General features: G+C 46.7%; 6 non-coding genes across 6 annotated transcripts; 5 read left to right on the forward strand and 1 right to left on the reverse strand.

Annotated features, from left to right (window-relative positions):
- Window positions 1-6,720: 6,720 nt before the first annotated feature.
- Window positions 6,721-6,793, forward strand: Trnav-aac (transfer RNA valine (anticodon AAC)). Its single transcript has one exon. It is a non-coding gene; the product is annotated as a tRNA-Val (tRNA).
- Window positions 6,794-6,981: 188 nt separating this feature from the next.
- On the forward strand, window positions 6,982-7,054 carry Trnaa-agc (transfer RNA alanine (anticodon AGC)). The gene has a single exon. It is a non-coding gene; the product is annotated as a tRNA-Ala (tRNA).
- Window positions 7,055-7,891: 837 nt separating this feature from the next.
- On the forward strand, window positions 7,892-7,964 carry Trnav-cac (transfer RNA valine (anticodon CAC)). Its single transcript has one exon. It is a non-coding gene; the product is annotated as a tRNA-Val (tRNA).
- Window positions 7,965-12,481: 4,517 nt separating this feature from the next.
- Window positions 12,482-12,554, forward strand: Trnaa-agc (transfer RNA alanine (anticodon AGC)). The gene has a single exon. It is a non-coding gene; the product is annotated as a tRNA-Ala (tRNA).
- A 3,372-nt stretch (window positions 12,555-15,926) lies between these two features.
- Window positions 15,927-16,000, reverse strand: Trnai-aau (transfer RNA isoleucine (anticodon AAU)). Its single transcript has one exon. It is a non-coding gene; the product is annotated as a tRNA-Ile (tRNA).
- Window positions 16,001-19,518: 3,518 nt separating this feature from the next.
- Window positions 19,519-19,591, forward strand: Trnam-cau (transfer RNA methionine (anticodon CAU)). The gene has a single exon. It is a non-coding gene; the product is annotated as a tRNA-Met (tRNA).
- Window positions 19,592-25,801: the final 6,210 nt, after the last annotated feature.

Below are 25,801 nucleotides of genomic sequence, written 5' to 3' on the forward strand. Positions count from 1 at the left end.
AGTTTCTGTTCAGGTTGGTGTTGGCTATAGGCTTGCTGTAAATTGTCACTGTTGTACTGAGGTGTGTCCTTTGTACCCCTCATCTCACCAGGACTTTTATCATGGAGGAGTGTTAGATTTTCTGCATCTAATGAGATGATGGTATCTGTTGTGGTTCAGCCAGTTTGTGTGGTGGATGATGTTTACTGATTTACATATTGTACCACCCCTGCATCTCTGGAGTGAAGCCAATTTGATTATGGTAGATAACCTTTTTGGTGTGCTCTCTCCATTCAGTTGGTAAGTATTTTACTGAGAATTCGTTGTCTGTGTCCATAAACGATATTGCTCTATACTATTTGTTGTGTCTTGGCATAGTTTTATTACTGGAATACTAGTAGCTTTGTGAAAAGTATTAGGAAATGTTCCTTCCATTACCATTTTAAAAATAATTTGAGTATTGTTCATTCTTCTTAGAAGATCTGGTAGGAATCTGCACTGAATACATCTGGCCCAGAGCTTGCTGTTGGAGGTGCAGGGCACTTCTATTTTGCTGGAGGTTATGGGTATGTTTAAATTGCTTATTTGATCTTGGCTTAACTTGAATGTGTCTTACATAAAAGAAATCTATTCATTTTTATGTAAGCTTTCCAATTTGTTGGAATATAGACTTTCAAAGTATGTCGTATGAGTTTCATCAGTGTCCGCTGTAATATGTTTTTCATCTCTACTTGCTGTTGGGGGTGGCCTGATGTATTTTGATGCTAATTACTGTTTACTGTCTCTGTGACCCACCTTTCGATTAATAAAAAGCCATCGCACATGTGCAGGGCAAAGGAGATTGCTGGGACCTTAAGAAAGAGGAACTTGGGGGAAGAAGAAAAACCACCACAAGGAGGAGAGACAGAGACCTTGAAGGGAAGAGAGGAAGGCCGCCATGGGTTAGATGGAGGAGAAGCACATGGCTGGTGTGGATAGAGAATCCGGCCCAGATGAGGAACGTTGACAAGTGTTTGGGGTTATAGATGGGAGGTAGCTTGATAAAAGTTATTAGAGCAGATGGCATGGGATTGAGACAGGGATCTCATGCCTGCCCCACTATGGGAGGCAGTTTAAAGGATTGATATCTGTCCTGCCCCAGGTTAACTAAGGCTATTTTAAAATGTAACAAGTGTCTGTGTCTTGATTGATTGCTGGCTGGGTCTACAGATAATACAGGTACTTAAAAAAAAAACAATGACTTTCATGAATATGGATCTTCTCTTGGTATCTTATTCAACTTTGCTAAAAGTTTGTCAATCATGCTGATTGTCTGAAGGAACTGACTCATGTTATTGATTCTTTAACTGTTTTTTGTATGTTTGTTTCTATTTCATTGATTTCAGCTCTGAGTTTGACTATTTCTTGCTGTATACTCTCTTGAGGTATTATACATTCTTGTTCTTCTAGGCTTTCAGGTGTTTCACTAAGTTATTATTATGAGATCTGTGTGTGTGTGTCTGTGTATGTGTGTGTCTGTGTGTGTGTGTGTCTGTGTCTGTGTGTGTGTGTGTCTGTGTGTGTCTGTGTGTGTATGTCTGTGTCTGTGTGTGTGGTGTCTGTGTGTGTCTGTGTGTGTGTGTCTGTGTGTGTGTGTCTGTGTGTGTGTGTGTGTGTGTCTGTGTGTGTCTGTGTGTGTATGTCTGTGTCTGTGTGTGTGGTGTCTGTGTGTGTCTGTGTGTGTGTGTCTGTGTGTGTGTCTGTGTGTGTGTGTCTGTGTGTGTGTGTGTCTGTGTCTGTGTGTGTGTGTGTATGTGTGTATGTGTCTGTGTGTGTCTCTGTGTGTGTGTGTGTGTGTGTGTGAGACAGATGATAGAGATAGATAGATAAATGATAGATACATAGATACATAATACATAGATTCATACATGCATACATAGACACGTGATAGATACATAAATACATAGATTGATTGATACATAGATCAATAGATAAATAGGTAGATAGATAGACAGATAGAATATATGTAGATAAGTAGATCGACATCTAGATACTTAGTTCTATGAACTTGCCTCTTAAAATAACTTTCCTTGTGTCCAATTGATGTATGTTGTGGTTTTATTTTTATTCAATTTTAAAGGATTTAATTCTTTCTGATTTCTGCCTTCACCCATTCTTTTTCAGTAGTGAATTGCTCAGTTTCCATGAGTTTGTTTACTTTCTGTTGCTATTGATATCCAGCTTTAATCAATGGTGGTCCGATAGGAGGCAGAGTGTTATTTCAATTTTATTCTCTCTCTCTCTCTCTCTCTCTCTCTCTCTCTCTCTCTCTCTCTCTCTCTCTCTCATTTGTTGTTGTTGTTTTGTTTTGTTTTTTGAGACAGAGTTTCTCTGTGTAGCCTTAGCTATCCTGGACTTGCTTTGTAGACCAGGCTGACTCACAGCGATCCGCCTGCCTCTACCTTCCGAGTGCTGGGATTAAAGGCCTGCTCCATTAGGCCAGGCTTTATTGTATCTCTTAAGATTTGCTTTGTGTCCTAGCATGTGCCCAATTTATAGCAGGTTCTATGGGCTGCTGAGTAGAAATTGTATTCCTCAGGTTTAGTCAGAATGTTCTGTAGGTGTCTGCTAGGTCCATTTTACTACTTAACTGTAGCATTTCTCCGTTTTTGTCTGGAGGGCCTATCTTTTGAGGAAAGTGGGAAATGAAAGTCACCCACTATCATACACACTTACAATTGGGCACTAGCCCAAGAGGCATGTCCCGTGAAAGTCTTCACTTCCCAAGAGACTGGGATAGATGTGAGGACATCCTACTGGGACTCTAGGTAAAAGAAATATAGGAGATGGGAAAATAGAAGGATCCAGAGGATCTTAGAAACCTATAAAAAGAACATCGTACTGGGGGGATCAGGGCCCAAGGATGTTTGCTCAAACTATTGTACTAACCAAGGACAATACAAGCAGTAAACATTGAACCCCCTACTCTGATCTAGCCAATGGACAGGACATTCTCCACAGTTATGTGGAGAGCAGGGACTAACTCTGACATGAACTCTGGTGCCCCATATTTGACGACCTCCCCTTGGTGGGGAGCCCTGATGGCACTCAAAGAAACAATAGGCAGGATACCAAGATGAGACTTGATACCCTGTGACCATAAAGTGGGAGAGGAGGTCTCCCTCGGTCATGGACCTAGGGGAGAGGAATAGGATGGGAGTGGGAAGGAGGGAGAATACAAGTGATGGGATAACGACTTAGTTGTAATCTAAATAAATTAATAAAAAATGGTTTGATGGTTTGAAGATGAAAGCCAAACAATTACAAACTTTTAGTTAGTAAGATGTTTATTTTAGTGGGTTTAGTGGAAATAGCTGTGAACATTTGTAGCCCACACAAACAAAGAATTTTTATAAATCTAAGGGCAAGAGTGAATGCAATTATGTACTACGAATATCTTTCTTTTAAATTGAGAGGTCAGCCACAAGGTCAAGAAGGCAGCAGTCCCAAAGCCATTCTCCTTCTGAACAATGGAATCCAAACATGGGCATTCTCATCACCCACTGGGTTGACAAGTCACCAAGTTGACTCACACAGCAAAACAAAGATCTTCTCTTCCACCTCCATCCCATGGTAGTTTCTGACACTTCAAAAGGCAGATATATGAATCCCTTTGAGCCTCTGAAAAATCAAGGTAAGCAAGCATATGGAACCTCTACATTGAAAATAACTGATCCACACAAGGATCTTTGTTCTGGTCACTTTTTCAATCGCCCATGGGATGTCCAAGTATTTGGCTTTAGTACTATCTGGAGAAAAATAAGCAAAATACATATAGGCAACTGCATAAAAAGATTTTGGCATCTCCTATTACAATTATTCTGTCAGGTTACTTCTCCTAGGGAAAATGTTCTGAATGTTATAAATAAACTCACAAGAAGTGTTTATAAAAGAAAAAAAGAGAAAAAAGAAAGTCACCCACTATCACCGTGTGAGGATAACATGGGACTTTAGCTGTAGGAGTGTTTCTTTTATGAACTTAAGCACCCTTGAGTTTCGTGCATAATGTTTACAACTGCAATATTCTCTTGCTGGATAGTTCCTTTAAGGAGTATGTGTGTCTCTTTCCCTGTCTCCTTTGCTAGGTTTTGATTAGAAGTCTGTTTTGTCTGATATTGAAATTCATGAACCTGTTTGCTCTTGTGTCCATTGGCTTGGAAATCCTTTGTCTGTCCTTTCGTCCTGAGGTGATGTCTGTCCTTGATGATGAGGTTTATCTCTTAGATTCAGTGGAGAGATGCATTCTGTTTTCTGATCTGTTATCTGTTAACAATGAGCAGTGTGTATTGATTTCTCTTAGTTTGTTCTTGTGGTCAGAGTTTTTGTCCCCTCTTCTGATTCTCTGTTTGGAATCATCATTTTTTCCTTGTGTCTTTTTGCATGTGGCTAATTTCCTTGGACTGAAGCTTTCCTTCTAACATTTTCTATAGAGCTGGATTAGTAGATAGAAATTATTTAAATTTGGTTTGATCATGGAATGCTTCCTTTTCCACACTTTTTGTGACTGTTTTGCTGTGTGTAGTAGTCTGGGCCAGCATCTGTAGTCTCTCTGAGTTTGTAGAACATCTGTCCAGGCCCTAGTGGCTTTCAGAGTGTCCTTTGAGAAGTCAGGTGTTATTCTAATGGACATGCCTTTATGAGATTGATCATTGTCCCTTGAAACTTTTAATATTGTTTCTTTGTTCTATATATTTAGTGTGTTGAATATTGTGTGTACTGGAATTTCTTTCCTCATCCTGTCTATTTGGAGTTCTGTGTTCTCCTTGGACTGTCACCTCCTGCTTTAGGGAAATTTTCTTCTATGATTTGTTAAAAGTATTTTGTGTGCCTTTGACCAGACTTTCTGGATGTTTTGTGACTGCATGTTTTTAGATTTAACATTTACTTTGACTGAGCTATCCATTTATTCTCCCTAATCTTCAGGTTCTCTCTTGAGTGTCCTGTGATCTGTTGATGAGGCTTACCTCTGAGGTTTTTGTTTGACATTCTAAGGTCTTTATTTCCAGTTGTAGTTCAGTTCAGATTTTCCTTAGTGATTCTCTTTCTACTTTCATGTCTTGAAATGCTTTCCTTATTGCATTGTCTTGGGGTGCCTATGGCTGTGAAGAGACACCAGGACCACAGAAAGATCCCACCCAGCTAAGCTTGTATCTTGTGTAAAGGAATTAAACAACATTTTCTGTCCAGGCTTGGTGGTACAAGCCTTTAGTCCCAGCACTCAGGAGACAGAGGCATCCAGATCTCTGAGTTCAAGGTCAGGCTACAGAGCAAGTTCCAGGACAGCCAAGCTTAGGCAGCGAAGGAAACCATCAAGAGCAGAAAACTGAGGAAGATGTAGGTGAATGAGGGGCCATGTCCCAGCCCCAGCAAACAGCAGAACATGGCAGCTTTGGCCACAGGGCTCTGGCTTTAGAGTCAGGAAGAATGGAATTATGGGATCTCTCTCTCTGGGACTAAGGAAAGCTGCTGAAGCCAAGTGTATCCCTGCATGGAGGCCAAGAGGTCACAGCATGAAGCCTGAATTGCTCTGGAGACTCCAAGATGTTGGAGATGCCAGAGTCATGCGATGCCTGCCAAGGAAAGGTGCTACCGGGGAATGGAATCAGCCCATAAGGAAGAAGTGTGTTGCACTCAACAAAGCTGAAAGGAGTTGCAGACAAAAGAGGGCTTTGACTTCAAACATGGATGCACAGTGTTTGGAATCCACCCAGCTGCGCTTCAGTGTTGCTTTGGTCCAGCGTTCCTTCACTATGCTCGCTCCCTTTTACAATGGTCCTGTATTTGCTGTGCTGCTGTGTGTTGCAAATATATTATTTTTTTATTTTGATGTTATAAGTGGTTACAGTTGAGGTTACACGAATCTCAGAATACACTTTGAACTTCGGACGTTTAAGCAAGTTTGAGACTGTTATAGATGATGGGGACTTTTGAGAGTGGACTGAATGCATTTCTGCATTGTGGCGAGGCTACAGGTCTGTGTCGGCCAGGGAGTGGGCTGTGGTGGTAGAGTAGGAATGTGTGTCACTGTGTGGGGCGGGCTTTGAGGTCTTCTATACTCAAGCTACGCCAGTGTGTCCCACAGTCTCCTTCCTGCTGCCTGCAGATCCAGATGTAGAACTCTCAGCTCCTTCTGCAGCACATGTCTGCCTGCATGTCACCATGCTTCCCGCCATGCTGATAGTGGACTAAACCTCTGAAACTGAAAGCCAGCCAAAGCTACCTGTTTTCCTTTATTAGAAAATGCTGTGGTGGTGGAGTCTCTTCACATCAATAAAACCGCTACTAAGACACTGATAGAATGGGTTTCTGTGTGTTGCTGGCTGTCACAAAGGAAGGGAACGCTGGGATGATGCACAGGAAAGCCTCTAATATTTAGTATCTATATGTGTATGTTCATGCAGTGTCCGATGTGGCCAGAAGGGGGCGAACGATGCCCGAGTATTTGAACAGACGGTACTTTTGAGCTGCCACAGAGGGACAAATCCCATGGGACTTCGCTTACAGTATGCAATCTCGGTGCTCAGACAGCGGCTGTAGAGTGAGGTCACCAAGGGCTGGGCGCGGAGGGGAAGAGCCACCTTCGTTACTTTGACTTCGCTACCCCAAGATACACAAATATACAACAAGTGCCATCATCTAACCATCTACTAAGCAGGTTTTGAACAAATGGGTAGAAACTAGGAAACTAGTCAGCTACGTTGCGTTTCCGTAGTGTAGTGGTCATCACGCTTGCCTAACACGCAAGAGGTCCCCGGTTCGAAACCGGGCGGAAACACTGTAACTCTTTTTCCTGGCCTCTCGCGCTCTTACCTCACTCCCTACACTTTTCAGCAATTAGGCCATGAGAACCTCCCCTTTCTGATTTGAGTCTTGACTCTCATCCTGTCTGGCACCATGCAGATAATCGACGAGCAGTGGAGATGCTGCCCACAGAAGAAAGTACAAGAAAAGGTCGTCTTCATCGGGGGATTAGCTCAAATGGTAGAGCGCTCGCTTAGCATGCGAGAGGTAGTGGGATCGATGCCCACATCCTCCAGTTAGTACGGTTCCTCGCGCACCGTCAGCCCAAGAATCCAAGCACTTAACGGTAACCTTTTTAGCCTTGCACTTTCTTCTTCTCACACACTACACAAAAACTTTAGTTTTCCCCCGAATACGCAACAAAGTTTTCCGCACCATTTAACAAATATCCGCCTTTATTTCTTCCTGCACCTCACTTGCCGGACGCTGGGTCAGAACCTCTTCTACACAACCAAGATGACCAATTTCCTCTTAAGCCACCCGTGCTCTAACTGTTCTGCCTGACCCTCTAGAATCTTCTTTCCCTGTCCATCTCTTTGCTCACTTTGCTAACGCGTCAGTCAAGGGTTGTTCTGCGCCTCAGAGGAACTACCCACAGACCTGCAAAGCCGCTGACAGCGACGCGTGAACAAACCTGCTCTCCGTCTGATTGGAACCTGGTCCCCTCTCCGCTAATCTCAGTCTCAATTTTCCATTCCTAAACTCGAGGAAGGGGTGTGGGCGTGGGGATCTGAGTCTATTTGAGCTACCTGCGCGGGTTCTCTCAGAAAGCTCTCCGGCGTCTACAACGTCCTCCTCGAGGGTGATCAGGCTCTTCCAACCTCGTGCCCTCCGTGTGGTTTACAGGCGCGCGATTCCCCTGCGATGCACCGCTGCGTCTCAACGCGGGAATTCCTACACCCGCGCTTCTTCCTTCGCTGAGCTCTTCCCTCTGCCGCCCAAGTCACATTTCTTATTCCTTTCCCATGCCAGGATCGCTCCTCTCCACTGTGGCTTTTACTCTCTGGTTTGGTTGTAATTTCTGGGGGCCTCTGTCTTGGATTACAAAATGACAAAAATACGACTTCAGGGTGTTTCCGTAGTGTAGTGGTTATCACGCTCGCCTCACACGCGAGAGGTCCCCGGTTCGAAACCGGGCGGGAACAATTTTCCTTTTGCTATTTTGCAGTTCTCTACAGCTCTCAGACTTTCAGCCAAACACACACCCATCTGAAGGGTGTACTGCGGGGTGCTCTCTCTGGAGCCTCATTAGGCAACCAACACACCCAAACACCAATTACCCAAGCACAAATCATCACAGAGAGATCCTTTAGTGAGCAAGACAAAGAGACAAGGTGACTGAATCTGAATCCGGCAGAAACCGCCACAAAAATAGCTTTGCAAGCGTTAATTTTAAGAGGATGAAAGGGAAGGCCTGTGTGAGAATGAGCTAGGACTTGCTGGTAAGTTCTGACGGGGTATTTTATTTAGGTTAGTCAGAATAATGCATTTCGGTCTTTGACTTTGATGGTTCCATAGTGGGATCTTGCTGTTTGGTCTCAGGGATGAGTCAGTGGCCAAATAAGGGAGTAGACGTTGGGGGTCAGCGTCAGGATGTAACCTAACGGTTTAGCGAGGGAGAAAAGAGTAAAATACAAAAGCTGTCGGCAGCCTGCTCGCCATAGTCGGGCCTGCTAGAGCCTTTCCCCATCTTTCTTGACCAGACCTGAGGGAGCACATTCTCCCCCTCTTTCTAAGAACAAATGAAGCCGCATGTTCCACTGCCACCAGGAGTCTGTTGATGCTCCGCGTTCCCATGCCCACTTCCCTGGCGCCACTTCTCTCTCTCTCTTAGAGCTGTGGTTCTCACCCTTCCTAAGGCTGCGACCTCAATACACTTCCTGTTATTGTAGTGACCCCAGCCATAAAATCACTTTCACTGCTAATTATTCATAGCTGTAATTTTACTACTGTTATGAGTCATATTGTATAGATGTTTTCTGGTCGCCTTAGGCGAACCCTGTGAAAAGGGTCATTGGAGTCTCTGAAGGGGTCGCGACCCACAGGTTGAGAACCACTGATTAGAGTGCCGACAAAGGCGCTCAGGCCCTGAAGTGGTTTTGAGCAGATTGTCTAATCTCTGCTATGTGTTTGGGGACGTGACAGTCCTGGGGGTGACAAGGTCCAGAGCACTGAGAGATTAGCTGAAGAGGTAGAGCGCTCATTTGGCACGGAAGTAGCAGCGCGCCGCCCACGTCCTCCAGATGTGTTGTTCCATTGACTCTGTTGGGGCCTTTATTTGCTCCTTATTCCTTGCCTGTGTCATTGTCTTGCTCTCACCTACGGCTTTTATTCCTGGTGCCATAGTGTTCTTTGCGGGTTTTTCCATGAATGTAGATATGTAAGTTCTCGGTGGCACCTCAGCAAGGATACAGTCTGCCTTGGCTTGTAAAGTAACAGTGTCAGGTTACTGAAACGTGTTCCTGTAGTGTCATGGGAGCACGCTAGCCTCATATGCTAAGAGGTCCTCCGACCAGAAAACATGTCCAGGTTTTCAGGAGGCAGTGAGGAAAACCCCACGATTCCCCTGCTTCCTGCCCACACATTATTCCTAGTTTGAAAACCAGCCTCTGAACCCACCACACCTCCGCCACGACTGCTGAGTTCATCCTGAGCGAAGCTACTGAGCCCATGTGAATCCATACGTCCTGCGTAGACTAACTAACCCGGGTCGGTTCCCGGTGGACCACACAGAACCCGGACTAGCTTTCTTCTGTTCCTGAATTTGAAATGTGATATTCTCAGCAGTTAAGAGCACCAGCTGCTCTTCCAGAGGACCCAGGTTCAATGCCCAGCACCCCCCAGACAGTTCACACCTGTCATTTACACCTGAATAATATTTCACTGCACTATTTGTTCATCAGTTAATGGGCATCTGGGCTGTTTCTAATTTCTGAATATTATAATTAAGGCCACAGTGAACTTGAATGAGCTAGTATGTCTGTAGTGGGATGTACAGTCCTTTGGGCGAATGCCTCAGAGTAGTACAGACGGATCTGATTAGCTTGCTTGTTTTCTTTGCTTCTTTGACACAGGGTCTCTCTGCATATCCCTGGCTGTGCTGGAACTTACTATGTAGAACTCACAGAGCTTGTCCTGCCTAGGCCTCCCAAGTTCTGGGATTAAAGGCATGCACTCTGCACCAGTTTTAGCTGGATTTTGAGGTAGATCGATTCTCAGCTTCCCGAGGAACCACCACACGGGTATCCATAGAAACTGCAAGAGTTTGGGCTCCCACTAGCAATGAATAAGAGTTCCTCTTTCCCCACACCTCATTAGCATGGGCTAGCTTTATTTAGCTTTATGGACCTTGGCCATTCTGCCTGAGGTGAGAAGAATTCGAAAGGTAGTTTTGATTTGCATATCCCTGATGACCACATCTTTGTTTCTCAGCCATTTGTATTTCATCTTTTGAGAACTCTGTTTAGTTCTTTATTCCTTTTTTTTTTTTTTTTTTTCCTTAGACAGCATTTCTCTGAGTAGCCTTGGCTGTTCTGGACTCCTTTTGTAGACCAGGCAGGCCAGGAACTCACAGCGATCCACCTGCCTCTGCCTCCTGAGTGCTGGGATTAAAGGCGTGTGCCACCACACCCGGCTTTATTCCATTTTTAAATAGGATTATTTGCTTTCTTAATGTCTTGTTTTTGTTTGTTTGTTTGTTTGTTTTGTCTTTTTTACTTTTTAGTTCCTTGGGTAGTGTACATACTAACCCACTGTCAGATGTGTAATTGGCAGCAGAATGGGAGAGTGAGCCATTGTGACTGGCTTGAGTTTCTGAAACTTCAGAGCCCACCCCAGTAACACACTTCCTCCAATAAGTCAAAACCTACCCCAGTGACACCACATCTCCTAATCCTTTCAAATAATGCTGCTCTCTATGAGCTTGTGGGGACCACTTTTATTCAAGCTAAGCATTCCTTGAACTGCTTGAGTTTTCAGTAAGGTATTTTTTATTTCTTTTTAAAAGTTAAGGTTCTTTCCCCACGCCATTTTTGTTTTTTGAGACAGGGTTTCTCTGTGTAGCCTTGGCTGTCCTGGACTCACTTTGTAGATGAGGCTGGCCTTGAACTCACAAAGATCTCCCTGCCTCTGCCTCCCTGAGTGCTGGCATTACAGGGAAGTTAAGGTTCTTAAATACATTCACAATCGCTACTTTGAAGTCACTGATGCCTCAGCTCTACTGGAACCCTCAGGGCCTGCTGCAATAGGCTGCCTGGCTTCTCTAGGAAGCATGCTGTCTTGCCTGTCCACACGGGCAGTGGTTAGGACACTTGAGACATTTCTTGGTGCAGACATCTGATCCTGTCTTTGTTGGGTGTGTACTCTGTCCTTTGGTTGCTGTTGACCACTCTGGATCCTAGGCAAGGTGGCTGTGCGGCTCCTGATAAAGGGCTCCTGCAGGTCGGTGGGTGACACAAAGGAACGGAGATGGGCTATGAGGAAAGGCTCAGGGGGGCAGTGGGAAAGAGCTAAGGGGACCCTGGATCCCCACCAAGAGGGAACGTCCCCAGGGAATGGGGGTAAGAAGGGGGAGGGGGAGGGGCTCCTGTGTTTCAGCCCAGTGTGGCCACAGGAAGTCTCCGGTATTAAGGGTTTCTGTGTGTCTTTGGCTGTCACAAAGGAAGGGAATACTGAGATGATGCACAGGACAGGAAAGCCTCTAATATTTAGAACATATTATGTTCATTTTCATGCAGTGTCCGATGTGACCAGAAGAGGGCGACTGATGCCCAATTACTTAAACTGAACGTGCTTTTGAGCTGCCCTGCGGGTGCTGGGAATCAAAGCCAGGTCCTCTGCAAGAGCAGCTAGTACTCTAGCATGGAGTTTCCTTTAGAAATGGAAAATAGTGCCACAGGGCCTCCCCTTGCTGGGCACGCGGCCACAGCAGCGGAATCGAGGTGTTCGGAGACATTGACTTTGTTCTGAGACACTCATGGCAACAGATCAGAATCTTTTTGAGACTCTCGGGCCTTCACAGTCACAGCAGGATTATCCTAGTCACCAAGACGCGAAACCAAGCTCCTGTCACCACCGGACAGATGAGAGCACAGCAGGCACAGCCACAGAGGGACGAATCCCATGGGACTTTGCTTACGGTGTGCAATCTCGGTGCTCAGACAGCAGCTGTGGATGGAGGGAGCCGCTACCTTAGTTACCTTGATTTCCTTAGCCCATAACTTAAGTAAATACAATGAATGCCAACATCAGCTCATTTGTTAGCAGGTTTTATTTTGCTTTGTTTTGTTTTGTTGCGGGTTTTTCGAAACAGGGTTTCTCTATGTACCCTTGGCTGTCCTGGACTCACTTTGTGCAAGTTTTGCATATATGGACAGAAACTAGGAAGCCATCAGACTACCATCTGTTTCTGTAGTGTGGTGGTTTTTATGCTTGCCTAACATGCAAGAGGTCCCTGGTTCAAAACCGGGTGGAAACATGGTTTGTTTTCAGGCTGTCTGCCAACTCCATACACTTTTGAGGAGTGGGGAAATAATCATGGCCAGTCTGCGTTTTGGGGCTTCATAGGGCACTTTCCTCGGCCCTATCTATGTGAGTTAATTCTGTGAGTACCAGGGGAAGTACTGTGCATAAAGGAAAGTACAAGCAAAGGCTCTTTATTGCTGGGGGATTAGCTCAAATGGTAGAGCGCTCGCTTAGCATGCGAGAGGTAGTGGGATCGATGCCCACATCCTCCACTCACTTCAGCTTTTGAACCTCTGGCCAGTGTCTTCATGACTTTTCTAGTGCATGCTCTGGGCCAATGTGTATTTTGGACTACCGTGGTCTTACTCTTTGCTGTCCTACTCAAAGTATAAGCTTTGGGGCTCCCTGGAGCACTCGGTCTTCTGGACAGCTAAAATGACTGTAACCTGACAAAAGCTTCCGAGCCACCAGGTGTAGGACTTCACCCTTAAACCTCCATGTCATGCCCTCTCTAACTTCTCCGGAATCTTCCCGCTCCTCGCCCAGTTTTTGCCAACTCGGCCGCGATAGTGAGAGGTGGTTCTGCGCCTCACCAGAAGGGAGCATCCCGCTGCCCTGCACTGCGACCACTACTATGTGGAAAGTCCTCCACGGGGCCTGAGTGACAAGTGTCCCCTTCCCACTAGTCTGTTTCCCACTTCTAAGCTCTGTAAAAATGGAGAATCACTTTTCTCTGACCTTATTAGCCACTGGCCTTGGTTCTCAAACATGCTCTCCAGCATCTACACGTTTTCCTCAAGGTGTCTCCAGGTGTCCGGCCTCTTCCTCCTTCATCACTGCCTCTTTTTTACACAAATGCAATCGTTTTGGGACCACACTTTTTGTCCTTAACCTTCAGAAGCCAGTGTGGAACACCCTACACTCTGCTCTGCCTCCCTCCAGAGGCTCTAGCTAGAAATGTTCCCTTCTGACATTCCTGCAATTGAACCCACCAAGGACACTGCTGGAACCTCCTGAGTGGACCCTCTCTACCCTGGTTGTCTAGAGTGGACCATCTAAGGCCGGCCGTTCCCTGTGGACCATCTGGATCCAGGACTAGATTTCTTCTGTTCTGGAATCTGAAAGGAGATGGATGGTATTTCCTCCCTGGAAGAAGAAAGCAGCAGGCACGCTTCCCTGTCCCTCCTGCAGCCTGGGCCTAAAGGCCACCTGGTCTGGAACGGCCCTGGCAGAGACTCTGAGTGGAGCAGGAACTATCACCAGGAGCCCAGCCTAAATTCAAGGCTGTGGAGATAGGGAGATTAGATGATTAGTGTGCTAATGGGTAAGTTACTGTGGAGACCAGGCAGTGACAGGTGAGTTGGGGCAGAGGAAGAGCTCATTATTTGAAATACTTAACATCTGTTTTCCTATTCAGGGCTCGCCACTTCCAAACTCCCAGACCTTGAGGAAACAGTCCTGAGCCTCTGGTATCTGGCATCATGGCAGCTGAAAAGGACAGGTGTGGACAAGTCCTTTTGCTACCAAATTCAACTGGACAAAATGGAAAACACTCAACAAACCTTCTAGAGTAGAAAGGGGCGCATGGACTGAAAACTGTAGACTATTTGTGGGTTGTAAGGGAATGTCTGTAGTCCTGTAGACAAAAATGGAAACCGAGGATACAATAGAATACCATGTATTTGCACATCCACTCGTTAGGTCAATCAATGAAGACCTTCCTACGCTACTTCAAAGAAGAGCTTGTGTAGCAGGTTGACAGTGGGTGACAAGGAAGGACTAAAGAGAATTCCCTTCATATTTGAAATACAGAAAGAGAGAGAGAGAGAGAGAGAGAGAGAGAGAGAGAGAGAGGAGAGAGGGAGGGAGGAAGGAGAGGGCGCTGTTGATCACATTGAAATCAGTTCTTGGTGGTTTGGTGAGCTGGAGAGAGGAGATTCAGGCCATGCTGGAATCATAAGTAGTTATTTGCTCTTGCTCCCTATCATGGGATGGAGGAAGCAAGGCAGGTGCCATTTCATGCTCTGAAGGTGCCTGGCTGCAGACGGCACAAAAGGGAGAGTGAAGCCATTCCGTCTTCACTCAGCTAACAAAGGAATCCTGACTGCATCGTGTGACTGCTGCGCTGCCTGCAACGTTTCAGGGGTCAACAAATCTGAAGCACCTGGTTGACACTTGAAAAAAACAAAATCTGAGCTACTGTGTTTACTCATAAGTGTGAGGGACTCAGCAGAGCTAAGGTTATGCAAAGGCAGATCCTATAGAGAAAACTCCAGAACCTTTTCCTACCTTACATAACCTCACAGCGCGGAGACACAGATCTCCATTGTTCTACTCCTAGGTGCTGTTCTGGGATCTGGAGGCCAAAGGGATGCCAGCTGGGCCTTGAGTGTTGACAGTAGAGCTGGCAATCAATGGCCCCCGCAGCTGCTCTCCTTGAATACTTTGTCTTTTGTGCCCAATTTTACACTGAGAGCTAAGATCTCATACACTGGGGCCCTAGAAACATCTATAATTTATTTGGTCCATTTAACTTCTGGAATTCTCTGAGGCAGCCACTGCAGTCTGAGAAGCATTTGGCTCACTGCTTTATTCACTTCAGATGACTGGACCACAATTCCCATCTCTTGGGATTCCTCACCCGGAAGCTCAGTTTCATTGGGTTCAACCTTTCAGAGCCTTCGTGCCTTGTGTTTCTTGGCCACACTCTGCCCTTCGCCGCCTTCCTGATTTTGGAGCATTACAACCTCTCAGGGCTTCGTGAGGTCGCAGAGGAGAGGGTTGTCACTTACCGCTTATCTAATACACTGCGAGGGGCAAGCAGACCCCTACAGACCTGTGTGTTCCTTCAGAGCACAAATTCACTGCATAGACTTTTTACAGCCTGGAAGGGCTGGGATGCGGCTTAGTGGCATGGTACCTGCCTAGTGTATAAAGCCCTCATCTGATCACCAGCACTTAAATTAGAGAACTAATTAACGTTTGGAGAAATACCCAAGGACATGTGATTTACTGCATCACTCACAGCTTGATATTTGCCTTTTATAACATGATCGGGACACGCACTAAAAAGCTCATCGTAAATGCCACAAGCCGACCTCTGCCAGGCTCCCTGGGGCTCCTGCGAGGGACAAGCTCAGGTTCAGACAACTGTCAGCAAAGATCTCTGCCAGAAGATTCTGGGACCTCATTAAGCAGTTGGACATTGGAGAATAGATTGGGGTTCTGAACCCGACAATCCTCAGTTCAATGTCTCCAGGTTAGGAAGGAAACAGAAATGAAGAGGCGGCCAGAGGCGGGACTGTGGGTTTTCCGGGAGCCTCACTCAGCCTTCTGATGCACACAGCTTTGCAGGAAGTCCGCTGGTGAAGGCAGTGGCTGGAGAGCAGGGACACTGTGGGAAATGTGACAGGGAGAAAGGCCTGAGTATTCACTGCTGTTGCCCTCTGGTTCCAGACTGGGTGCCTTCTGGGTCCTCTACTCCATCTGTGCTTTCAGGAATCTAAGGCACAAAATCAGAAGGCAGCATAGGACTCCTTCAAGATGGAACAGTTTGAAGCGGGTATGCTTTAGACAGCTGCACAAAGTAGATTCGCTTCATCCTTTTAAGGCAGAGCCCATTGACTAAAAGTAACTTTGTCATCTGGCCCGTACGGGGATCGAACCCGCGACCTTGGCGTTATTAGCACCACGCTCTAACCAACTGAGCTAACCGGCCAGCTGAGAAATACTTTCCAATCGACCTCAACTGATAAGTCATGAAATAATTGATAATACAAAGACGTGGTGGGGCTTTTTTGGTTCGGTATTTTTGGGGATGGTGGTGTGCTGTGGTGTGGGTTTTTTTGGGGAGGGATGCCCCCAAAACTGTAAGATTCAAAATAATTTTTAAGCTGGGAAAAGTTATGAACCTCGCTTTGTTCCAAGTAGAAAGGTTCTCTGACCAGAAAGGACATTGTTTATATGAGCAACAAATGTCAGCCCAGCTGCAATGACTTCCTGATCACGGTTGTGGGACTCAGCCCCAGGCTGCCCAGTCCACTCGCTCAGTGCACGCACAACGTGCAAGCCGACTTCTAGCCGCCCGCTGCACAGTTCTCCTGTTAGCCCCTAGTCACTATTTGAATTCTTCCCAGTTGTACTGAATTTCTGATTCCATTCGCCAAAACCATTTGGATAAGTCAGTGGGTGGCAGGCCTCGGGCAGATCGTGCCTCCCTGCTGGGCTGCGAGAGACAGACCTAGGTCTTGTGGACACGGGGATGCCAGACTGGAATTCTGTTCTGGAATCTCGGACGAAATAGACAATATTTTCCCTCCTGGAAGAACAGAGCAGCAGGCACGCTTGCCTGGCCCTCCTGCAGCCTGACTTAAATGCCAACCTGGTCTGGAACTGCCTGGCAGACAACCAGAGTGACAGAGGCCAGCTCTGCGGCAGGGACTCCTAACAGGAGCCCAGTCTAAATTCGTGGCTGTGGAGGTTGGGAGAGTAGGTGTTTGGTGTGTGGGCCCGCAGGCCCAGAGTTTGTGCCAGGAAACCCTGGTGGTTCCCGGCCGGCGGGGCTTGGACCCTCTGACCTCCGTCATGGAGCCGCCGCTGCGTGATGAATGAGTCCGGGACCAGCCCGTCCCCACCCGGCCCAGGGCCCAGTCTCCTCGGCGCACCCACGCTTGTCTTGGGTCGCAGCGGTGCCAAACCCGGCTCGGCTGGAACTTTACCATCGCCACTAGACTAGAAGTTTTGAGCACTCCTGCGCTTCAAGGCGTTTGTTTCATGGCTCCCTCAGCGGGAACTGAAGAAACAAAAGAAAGAAAGTTGTCAGGTCGTCGGTGTCTGAATTCGGGCATGGCCTCCCGTGTTCATTCCGTCTCCTTTGATGAAATCCCGGAGGAGTGGAGAACTTGAGATTTTGAAATGAGCTTTTCCAGGCTCCCCAGAAATTACTTGCCTTGGACGCTTTTGGACTCTTGGTCTGAGGGTCTGCAGAGCCCTGGCGACAAACGGAACCGGCTCAAAGCGACCCGCAGGGGGCAGGGCGGAGCCAGCACTGACCACTCTAGGACCAGAGGTCTGGGTTTCCCTTCTACCTGGATGCTGGGATGGTCCGGTCTGAAGTCTCATCCCGAAATCTGAGACAGTCCCTTGTCCCCGCGATCAGGAGCTTTGGTGACACCGAATATCTGTGACTCCGAAGTCGCCCCCAGTCCCCGAGTCTGTAGCTGGCGAGGCCAACGCGGGGCATCAGCCTCCGAGTCGATTGTCCCCGAGACCTTTTGCTGAACCAATGCCGCTGATCCTGTTCCCCAGGGACCCTCAGAGCGCCAGGTCCCTACCTGGTGGCCTTGCTGTGGCAACAACCACAAAAGTAGACGCGAACAAACGAGGACTCGAAGAAGCCCCACGCGTGAGGCATGACGCACAGCTCCTAGAAACGTCACAGGCCACTGTACCACTCCAAAGGGCACCAGTCTAAACTCAAACCGCTTCACCACCAGGGGGCAGGAACCTTGGAGCCAAGGTCCCAGATGGCCAGTCCACGAGCTCTGCCGGGTCTTCACCTCAGCAGCGTCCTGTGCCCGATTGATCCAGTAACTCTCCAGGGCTAGACAGGCTGTGCGTGGGCTTTACAAACTTACTCTGAAGTTACCCCCCAAATTTCATCTCACAAGAGCCTTGAAATGAGTCTCAGACCCGCGTTTCAAAACTACTGAGCCGCTCCCGAGGAGGGGCTCTTGATTACGTCTTAGCAGGATAGTTAATTTCTTTGGGAGATGGGAGCAGAATTTTACAAAATATTGTCTCTGGTCCCCCTGGGTGGAAAGTTATTTAACAGGATTTCCGATCTCGTTATCTTTTAGATGACAAAATTCAGCTCTGACTTCCTCCTAGGCAGAGGAAATATCTGCCTGCTCGGTGGTCGTTGAGCTATGTTATTACGGCTAAAATACTTGATAAAATGCATCCAAAAACTGAACACCCGGTTACTTCTGGGAGCCTCCATCGGAGAGATTATGGAATCTTCGGGTTCAGACTTCAGGGCTCCAGACTTCAGGCAGTGGAGTCCTGTTGTAAATCGCCAGCGCGGGAGAAGCCAGGTGTCACCAATCTGTTTGTAATAGGGATTACGAGATTGGGCAGTGTGGAAGAAATTGAGGCAACTGGGTTCTTCAGTCGAGTCTGAACGGAAAGGAAAAAACTGTTCCCAGTGATTTAAAACTGAAAAGAGGAATTAGCAAAGACCTCAGTCCCCAAAGAGAGAAGCCACACACACCAGATTAAGGATGGAGTGACCATGCAGGACAGCTGACCTACCATGTGTGATTCTCCAGATTTCAGCTCCAGCATCACAAAACAGTAAATAAAAAGCAAACAGGTGTTGGAAAAGCCAAAGCCTGTGGGGTGATTGGCTCAAAGGAGAGCGCACAGGCTGGTGTAGCCTGAGAGGGAAGGGATGGGCGCCAGCATTCTCCAGCTCTGTCCTTCCAGCTCTAGCCGTGTGGGCTATTCAGCAAAGGCTGCTCAGACTCGGGTTTAGCCAGTAGAAAGTCTCTATTAGCCAGCCAGCAACTACACTGGGTTCAGGATCCCTGTGTAGCACTGGTCCTTTCACAGTGTGAGCTTTTAATCACAAAATCCATGTCTGGGCTGACGTACCCCAGTTAACAAAAGGATTTTGGATTGCCCTGGCTAGGTGCTGGCACCCAAACTCTGTTCCCCTGCAGGAGAGGTTGTCCTCTTAAGCACCGCTCTAACGTGGTTTTACGATTATAACACAGTTCCCTGTTCAAAGAAAGTGTGCGAGAGTGGGAATTAAGCACTAGCCCTGTGACTTAGCTCACCTGTCCGGGTCTCGGATCCTCATAAGGACTTCGCACCTCCGTCTTTGCCCATCCTATCGCATGCAATTGACTTGACTCCTCTCAACTGCGGGATCTGACCCACAATAGGAGACGCATTCTATTAATTCCACCAGTCCAAACAAGCATTGTTTTCACTCTTAGCAGGTAGACTCATAAAGCAGGGCCCTCAAGCCCCACCCCCACCTACTCAGTGCCCATGAAAGGCACTTGTCTGTTTCCACTAGTCGGTGTTGGTTGTCTTGGAAACATCTCCACGTCAAAACCACTTAGAAGTGCAGAAATTCGCAGACTCCTTGCAGGGACGGGATGGGGGGTGGGGACAAAGAAAAGACACCAAACGTTTCCTCTATGGCATGGCCAGCTACTATTTTCTGTCGCCTTCTTAGCGCAGTAGGCAGCGCGTCAGTCTCATAATCTGAAGGTCCTGAGTTCGAGCCTCAGAGAAGGCAGTATTTTATAGCGACTCGGCACATTTTTCAAATTAGGTTCACGTACAAAGGAGTACAGCCGCTTTTAGAACTCCTGCTCACTGAAAACTGCCTACTCAGATATCTTTCTGTGCTCATTTTGGTGGCCCTCAGAGTTAGCGTCTTGGAGGTTGGTGAACGAATTGTCCCCCAGCGCAGTATGCCCTGCAGTGCGGTAGGAGCGCTCCCGGAACCTCCTTCTCCTGGTACTTACTGTTTACCGAGCCACCGGAAATGAGCACTGAGGCTACCTAGAAGCCTGGGTAGCTGAAATCGGAGATGTAATAGAATAAACAGGAAAACATGCTAAGCGTCGACAGGAGCAGGGAGAATCCAAGCTGTAAGAACATTGACCTGGGACTCAGGTGGATCTGTTGTCCTAAGGAGGACATGACACCCAGGGTCCTGTAGGAGTGGTCCAAAAGAAGTCCGACCACAGGAAATCCTGTCTTCAAGGGGTTGCACGCATTGCTGTAACTTCTGAATCCTTCAAACTTCCAAAAGAAAACAAGATGACTAGCCATGCTTGCACATGACGTCAGGATAATCTGCTGTGAAAACTGGATTATGACCAAAATGATAAAGGATTTAAAACACTCGTTTCTTAGGATGCAAGCTCGGGGTGGAGGGTGGGGTCCAGGGGACAGGCTGCAGCCATGTGTAGTGCTGAGGAGCTAGTACATCCTGCCCTTTATTACCCTCAGGAAAACAAGTGTCTCGCTTACGAACAACTCCAACAAAGCAGATGAAACAAGTGTTCTGTTAAATCCCTACCCTTTAAATAGTTACAATTCCTGTCTTCCAGAGGACCCTGCTTTGAGGTCTAGGCTTGATTTTCTCATAGTCCAGTCATCTGACCTGAAATTGAACACTTGTCAGGCTGCATTGTACCCAACCTTCTTGGAATTTCTTGGGGAACATAGTTTTCAGATTCTAGCAAGACATCGATCTAGGAAGAAGGAAAATGGGAAAAGTACAATTTCCTGTTTTACACATTGTAACTCCCTTCCCAAGAGCCTACGTCTGAATTCTAGGAACCAGTGAGGAATCACCATGCATGACTGTAGATATGTTAGAGTCACAGAATCGGGAAGAGAGTTTAATTTAGCTTCAGATTCCAGAGAGCTAAGCAGCCAATGTGGTGGGAGGCTGGCAGGCAAGCCCCACGCAAGGCTGCAAGAGCAGGAGGCTGAGAAAGCCCACCTCAAGCAAAAGCACCAAGCAGGGAAGTGGAAGTAGGTGAGTCTGTGACATCTCAAAGCTCACCCTGTGGCACTTCTTGCAAAGGGTGGCCACTTCTGCAAATAGCTCTGCCAACTGGAAACTGAGTCTTCACAGTACCAGTGCCTAAGGTGGGACATTTCTCACTCAAACCAGCACAGAGAGATTGTCTGGGTTTACCCGGGTCAGCCCAATATGATCACATGGGCCAGTAGGAATGGGAGCCTCTCCCTGATATTATCCAAGGGAACCTGATGGCAGGAGATGTAGAGATGTGAGAAGGAAGTGGTCCTCCACTGCTGCCTTTGAAAAGGATGGAGGAGGGCTACGTTGAAGAAGAGACCAAACCCGGAAGTTGGAAAGAGAAGGAGTCTCCTGATGGAACATGTACAGTCAATACTCCAGCTATAACTGAGAGAGACTCGGCCTAGAGTCTTGACCTATAGAACTGTGAGACAGTAAAACCATCATCGTCGTCGTCATATTGTTTGACCCACTAACTTTGAAGATATTTGTTCTAACAACAATAAAAATAACAAACCATTGTGTTTGGAGTATACAGAGGGTGGATGAGTCATCTCTCTCTTCAGACCTCTTACCCCTCTCCACAATTTCCCTCACATGCCTGGCTTCACAGCAGGAATCTGTTAATTACTATGTGAGTAAATTAAAACTATTTGCCCACACAGTCCTAGAGTTGCGGCTAAGGTGATGCTGCATTTCTATTCAGTTGTTTTCCAAAGAGACCCCATATGTCTTATCCGATGTGTTTTCTTGCTTTTCAGAAGTGAAGGAGGTAAACTTGTTTTTGTTATGACCCCAAATGTGGGATCGGATCATTCTTGTGAGAACACGTGAGGTTAATCCACTAGAAGACAAACCGCCTCTTGTGGGAGCTTGATTGTTGCCAGCTGAAAAGATCCCATGAACAGACTCTGGGAGGAGATATATAAATGAACCCAAAACTGGAGGCGGGGCATTTGGAGACTTGAGATAGTTTTGGCTGTTATTGCTCCTGGAGATGCTCCTAGAGAGAACCACTCGAGGGAAGGCTTTGTGGCTCAGGGCTCCTGCTGAGGTTCCAAGTTCTGGTTACTCTAGATCCAGCAAAAGAAATCCTGCTGATTACACCAGGAGAATCATTCCTGGGAACTGGTATTGTATTGTATTGTTATTGTTATTGTATTGTATTGTATGGAATTGTTATTGTATGCTTTAGTCTGCTTTTCCTATTGTTTAGGTTAGTCTGGTTATAAGTGACGCATGCTTAGTTAATAAGTTCATAATAAAGAACATTTGTTAAGAAAAAAGTAGCCTACACAGAAGTTTTCTTTTTCCATCTGTTTTTCAAAGTTCGTACAATTTGTTTTGAGGGCTTCCTTTGTCTTAGATGAACAAAGCACTGTTGACTGATTGCCTAGCAATTTAAAATGTTTTTCTTATTAAATAAACATTTCTTATATTGCTGCTTTATTGTTGTCCACACAATGCAGAGGGGGTGTGAGGAGGAAGGAAAGGAGGAAGAGAGAGAGAGAGAGAGAGAGAGAGAGAGAGAGAGAGAGAGAGAGAGAGAGAGAGACTATTTCATGAGTGGGTTCTTGTGGGCCCTGTCTCACCTACAGCAGGCATTTCAGACTGGCGTGTGTAAGCACAAGGGAACTGCAGGTCTGTGCATTTTGGCTTGCTTCATTTACTTTTATGTCACCTGCATTTCTCATCTTCCCTGATACTCTGAGCAACGTTCGCAGTAGATCTTTATTTTAAAAGCATAATAAAGGATCCAAGATATACCCCGTGATTTTTTTTTTTTCCACATGTATTTTATGTGTTGCTTGTGGAGGACAGAGGACAACTTCGGGGAATTTGTTCACTCCTTCCTCCTGTGGATTTAGGGGATCAAACGTAGGTCACCAGGGTTGGCAGCAAGCACCCTTTACCAGCGAGCCGCTCACCAGTCAGATACATCCTTTCTTAAAGATACAATTTCCATGTCTCAAGTTTTAGGAAACATGTTACAAATAGGTGCTATGATGGTTTCACTGAGAACTGTTTCCCAGGCTCCAGTATTCCACTTGGTGTCCAGGCGGTGGCGCTGTTGGAAGGTTCAGGCTTGCTGTAGGAAGGACGTCCCTGGGAGTGGGCTTTGAAGTTAAAAAGCAGGAGCGAGGTTGGCGCAAGCCTGTAATCTCAGCACTCAAGGAGACAGAAGCAGGCGGATTGCTGTGAGTTGGAGGCCAACCTGGTCTATAAAGCAAGCCCAGGACACAGAGAAACCCTGTCTCATGACTGGGGGCGGAGTGCGGGGGAAGGGAGCTGGGGTGCGAAGCAGCATCGACTTGCAGAGCTCTCTGTTTCATGTTCTCTGTTCAAGATGTGCATTTGAAGCGGCCTGTTCTTGCCGCCGTACCCGAGCTTGGTGCCATGCCACCTCTGTGACCACACAGACTCTTACCCTCTGGAACTGTAAGCCAGAATCAACCCTTATTTTACAATGCAGTTGATGCACCCAGATGGGTCCCAAAAAGAACCAGAAAGACCGCTGTAAATACAAGAGGTACCTTTAATATTTCAGCTATAGAGCTGGATTGCCCCTTACACCAAGACTAAAGTATCGGGAAGCGACCCGGGGACATTGATCTGAGGACCTTTTAGCCTCCCTATGTCTCTCAATCAGAAAAAGGGGTCAAGACCACCCATGGCTTAACTCCTTTTGTTCTTCCTGCTGGGGCGGGTCAGTTGCTAGGTAACGCTATCTCTGGTGAGGCTCTTCTTTGTAGCTGTGAGTTTAAATCTTATCTCTTCTGTCTTTTCAAAGAACTTTTAAAACCTGAGATAGGCCGTTTGTGGCTCGGGTTGGTGTGTTAAAGCGCTTCCCTGGTTCGTGCTCTCTTCTGTGTTAAAGCACTTCTCCGGTTCCGCTCTTTCTTTTACTGTCAGAGAGCTGGCTGTTGCTGTGAGGATGTGAGCTCCGAGCTTCCTGGTGCTGGCCCTGTGCTTGCTGCCACGCTGTCCCTGTCGCTGTGGACTCTAACTCTCTAGACTGATAACGCCAGGATAAGCTCTTTCTCCTGTAAGTTACCTTGGTCGTGGTGCTTTATCACAGTACCAGGAAAGTGCCTGCACCACGTACTGTAAGAATTATCTTGGGGCTGTGGTTTTCTGGTGGAGCAAGACCTTGAGATTGCCTCTGAACATTCCACGAGACAACACAACATGACTTCATCTTGCTGATTTATCTGTGCGCTGCTCACTCTCACTCTACAAAACAGTTCAACTCTACACTATGATGAGAAAACGTGTTTTTTATTTACTGTGAAGATGTATAGTTAGGGATAAGCCTTTACTTTCTTTGAGATAAAGAAAATGCAATAATTGGGGCTGCAGTGATGGCTCAGCAGTTGACAGTGTTTGCTGCTCTTGCAGAGGATTCCAGTTTGGTGGCAGCTCCCACACCAGCCACCTCATGACCACCTGTGACTCCAGCTCCCAAGGACCTGATTTTCTCTTCTGAATTCTATTTGTTTGTTTGCTTCTTGAGACAGGGTTTCTCTGTGTAACGGCCTTGGCTATCCTGAAACTCTCTTTGTAGACCCGGCTGGCCTCTTAGAGATCTGTCTGTCTCTGCCTCCTTGGCCACCATACCCAGATTCTCTGGGTTCTAGAGCTACCTGCCCTCGTACATGCACACACATGTATACATAATTTAAACATTTTTTAAGGAAAAATAAATTTAATTATTATTTTTTTTTGTTTTGTTTTGGTGCTGAGCATCAAACCCACAGTCTTGAGCATTGTGGTAAGCACTCTGAGCAACATTTCACACATTGTTTGGCTGAATTCTTTTTGTTGTTGTTTTGTTTTTCAAGACAGGGTTTCTCTGTGTAGTGGCTGCCTGGACTTGCTTTGTAGTGTAAGATTCTAGATGGCTGGAACTCAGCAGTGACATTATTAGCTAAGGAAATGGTGTTTTATTAGCTAAGGAAATATGAGACTCCAGGTGGCCTGGACTCAGCCACCATGACAATAGCGGTGTCAGCCAAGCAAGCAAGTTAGGAATTGCAGCCAATAACAAGAGCAAACAACGTTAACAGCGAACTCTCAACCCTGCCCCTAGAATTTACTGCCCTTATCTCACCCTACTTAGAATTTACTACCTTAGACCCCCTATTGTTAGCCTAGCACTCTTTAGCTAACCATTGTCCCTCAGTTCTGTTTCTGTAAAAGATATTTAAACCCTGAGGTTTTGTAGGACGGGGTCTTGCATCTCCAGAGAGGTTGGTGGACCCTGGCACATCAGCTTAATAAATTCCTTTGCTTTTGCATCAACTCTGGACTCTGTCTCTCAATTAGGTTTCCAGGGATAGACTCAGGTGGCCTGAGTCTAGCAGTAGACCAGGCTGTCCTGGAATGCACAAAGATCTGCCTGCCTCTGCCTCCCTGAGTGCTAGGAGTAAGGGCATATGCCACCGGACCCTGCTTTGGCTGAATTCTTTATATATGTATATATATTATATATAAATTATACAGTATTCTGCCTGCATGTGTGCTTGCATGATAGAAGAGGGCACCAGATCTTGTTACAGACTGTTCTAGATCTTGTTATAGACTGTTCTCAGACATGTGGTTTCTGGGAATTGAACTCAGGACCTTTGGAAGAACAAATAGTACTCTTAATCTCTGAGCCATCTCTCCAGCCCTAGCTGAATTTCTTTTTTTTTTTCGAGACAGGGTTTCTCTGTGTAGCCTTGGCTGTCCTGGACTTACTTTGTAGACCAGGCTGGCCTCGAACTCACAGCGATCTGCCTGCCTCTGCCTCACGAGTGCTGGGATTAAAGGCGTGTGCCACCACGCCCGGCTCCCTGGCTGAATTCTTAAGATTCTTATTTGTTGGCATGCACAGTAGCACATGCCTGTGATCCCAGCACTGAAGAGGCAGAGGTAGGTGGATCTCTGTGCGTTCCAGGGCAGCCT

This window comes from Acomys russatus, chromosome 3 (genome assembly GCF_903995435.1).
Source record: "Acomys russatus chromosome 3, mAcoRus1.1, whole genome shotgun sequence".
NCBI classification, from domain to species: domain Eukaryota; kingdom Metazoa; phylum Chordata; class Mammalia; order Rodentia; family Muridae; genus Acomys; species Acomys russatus.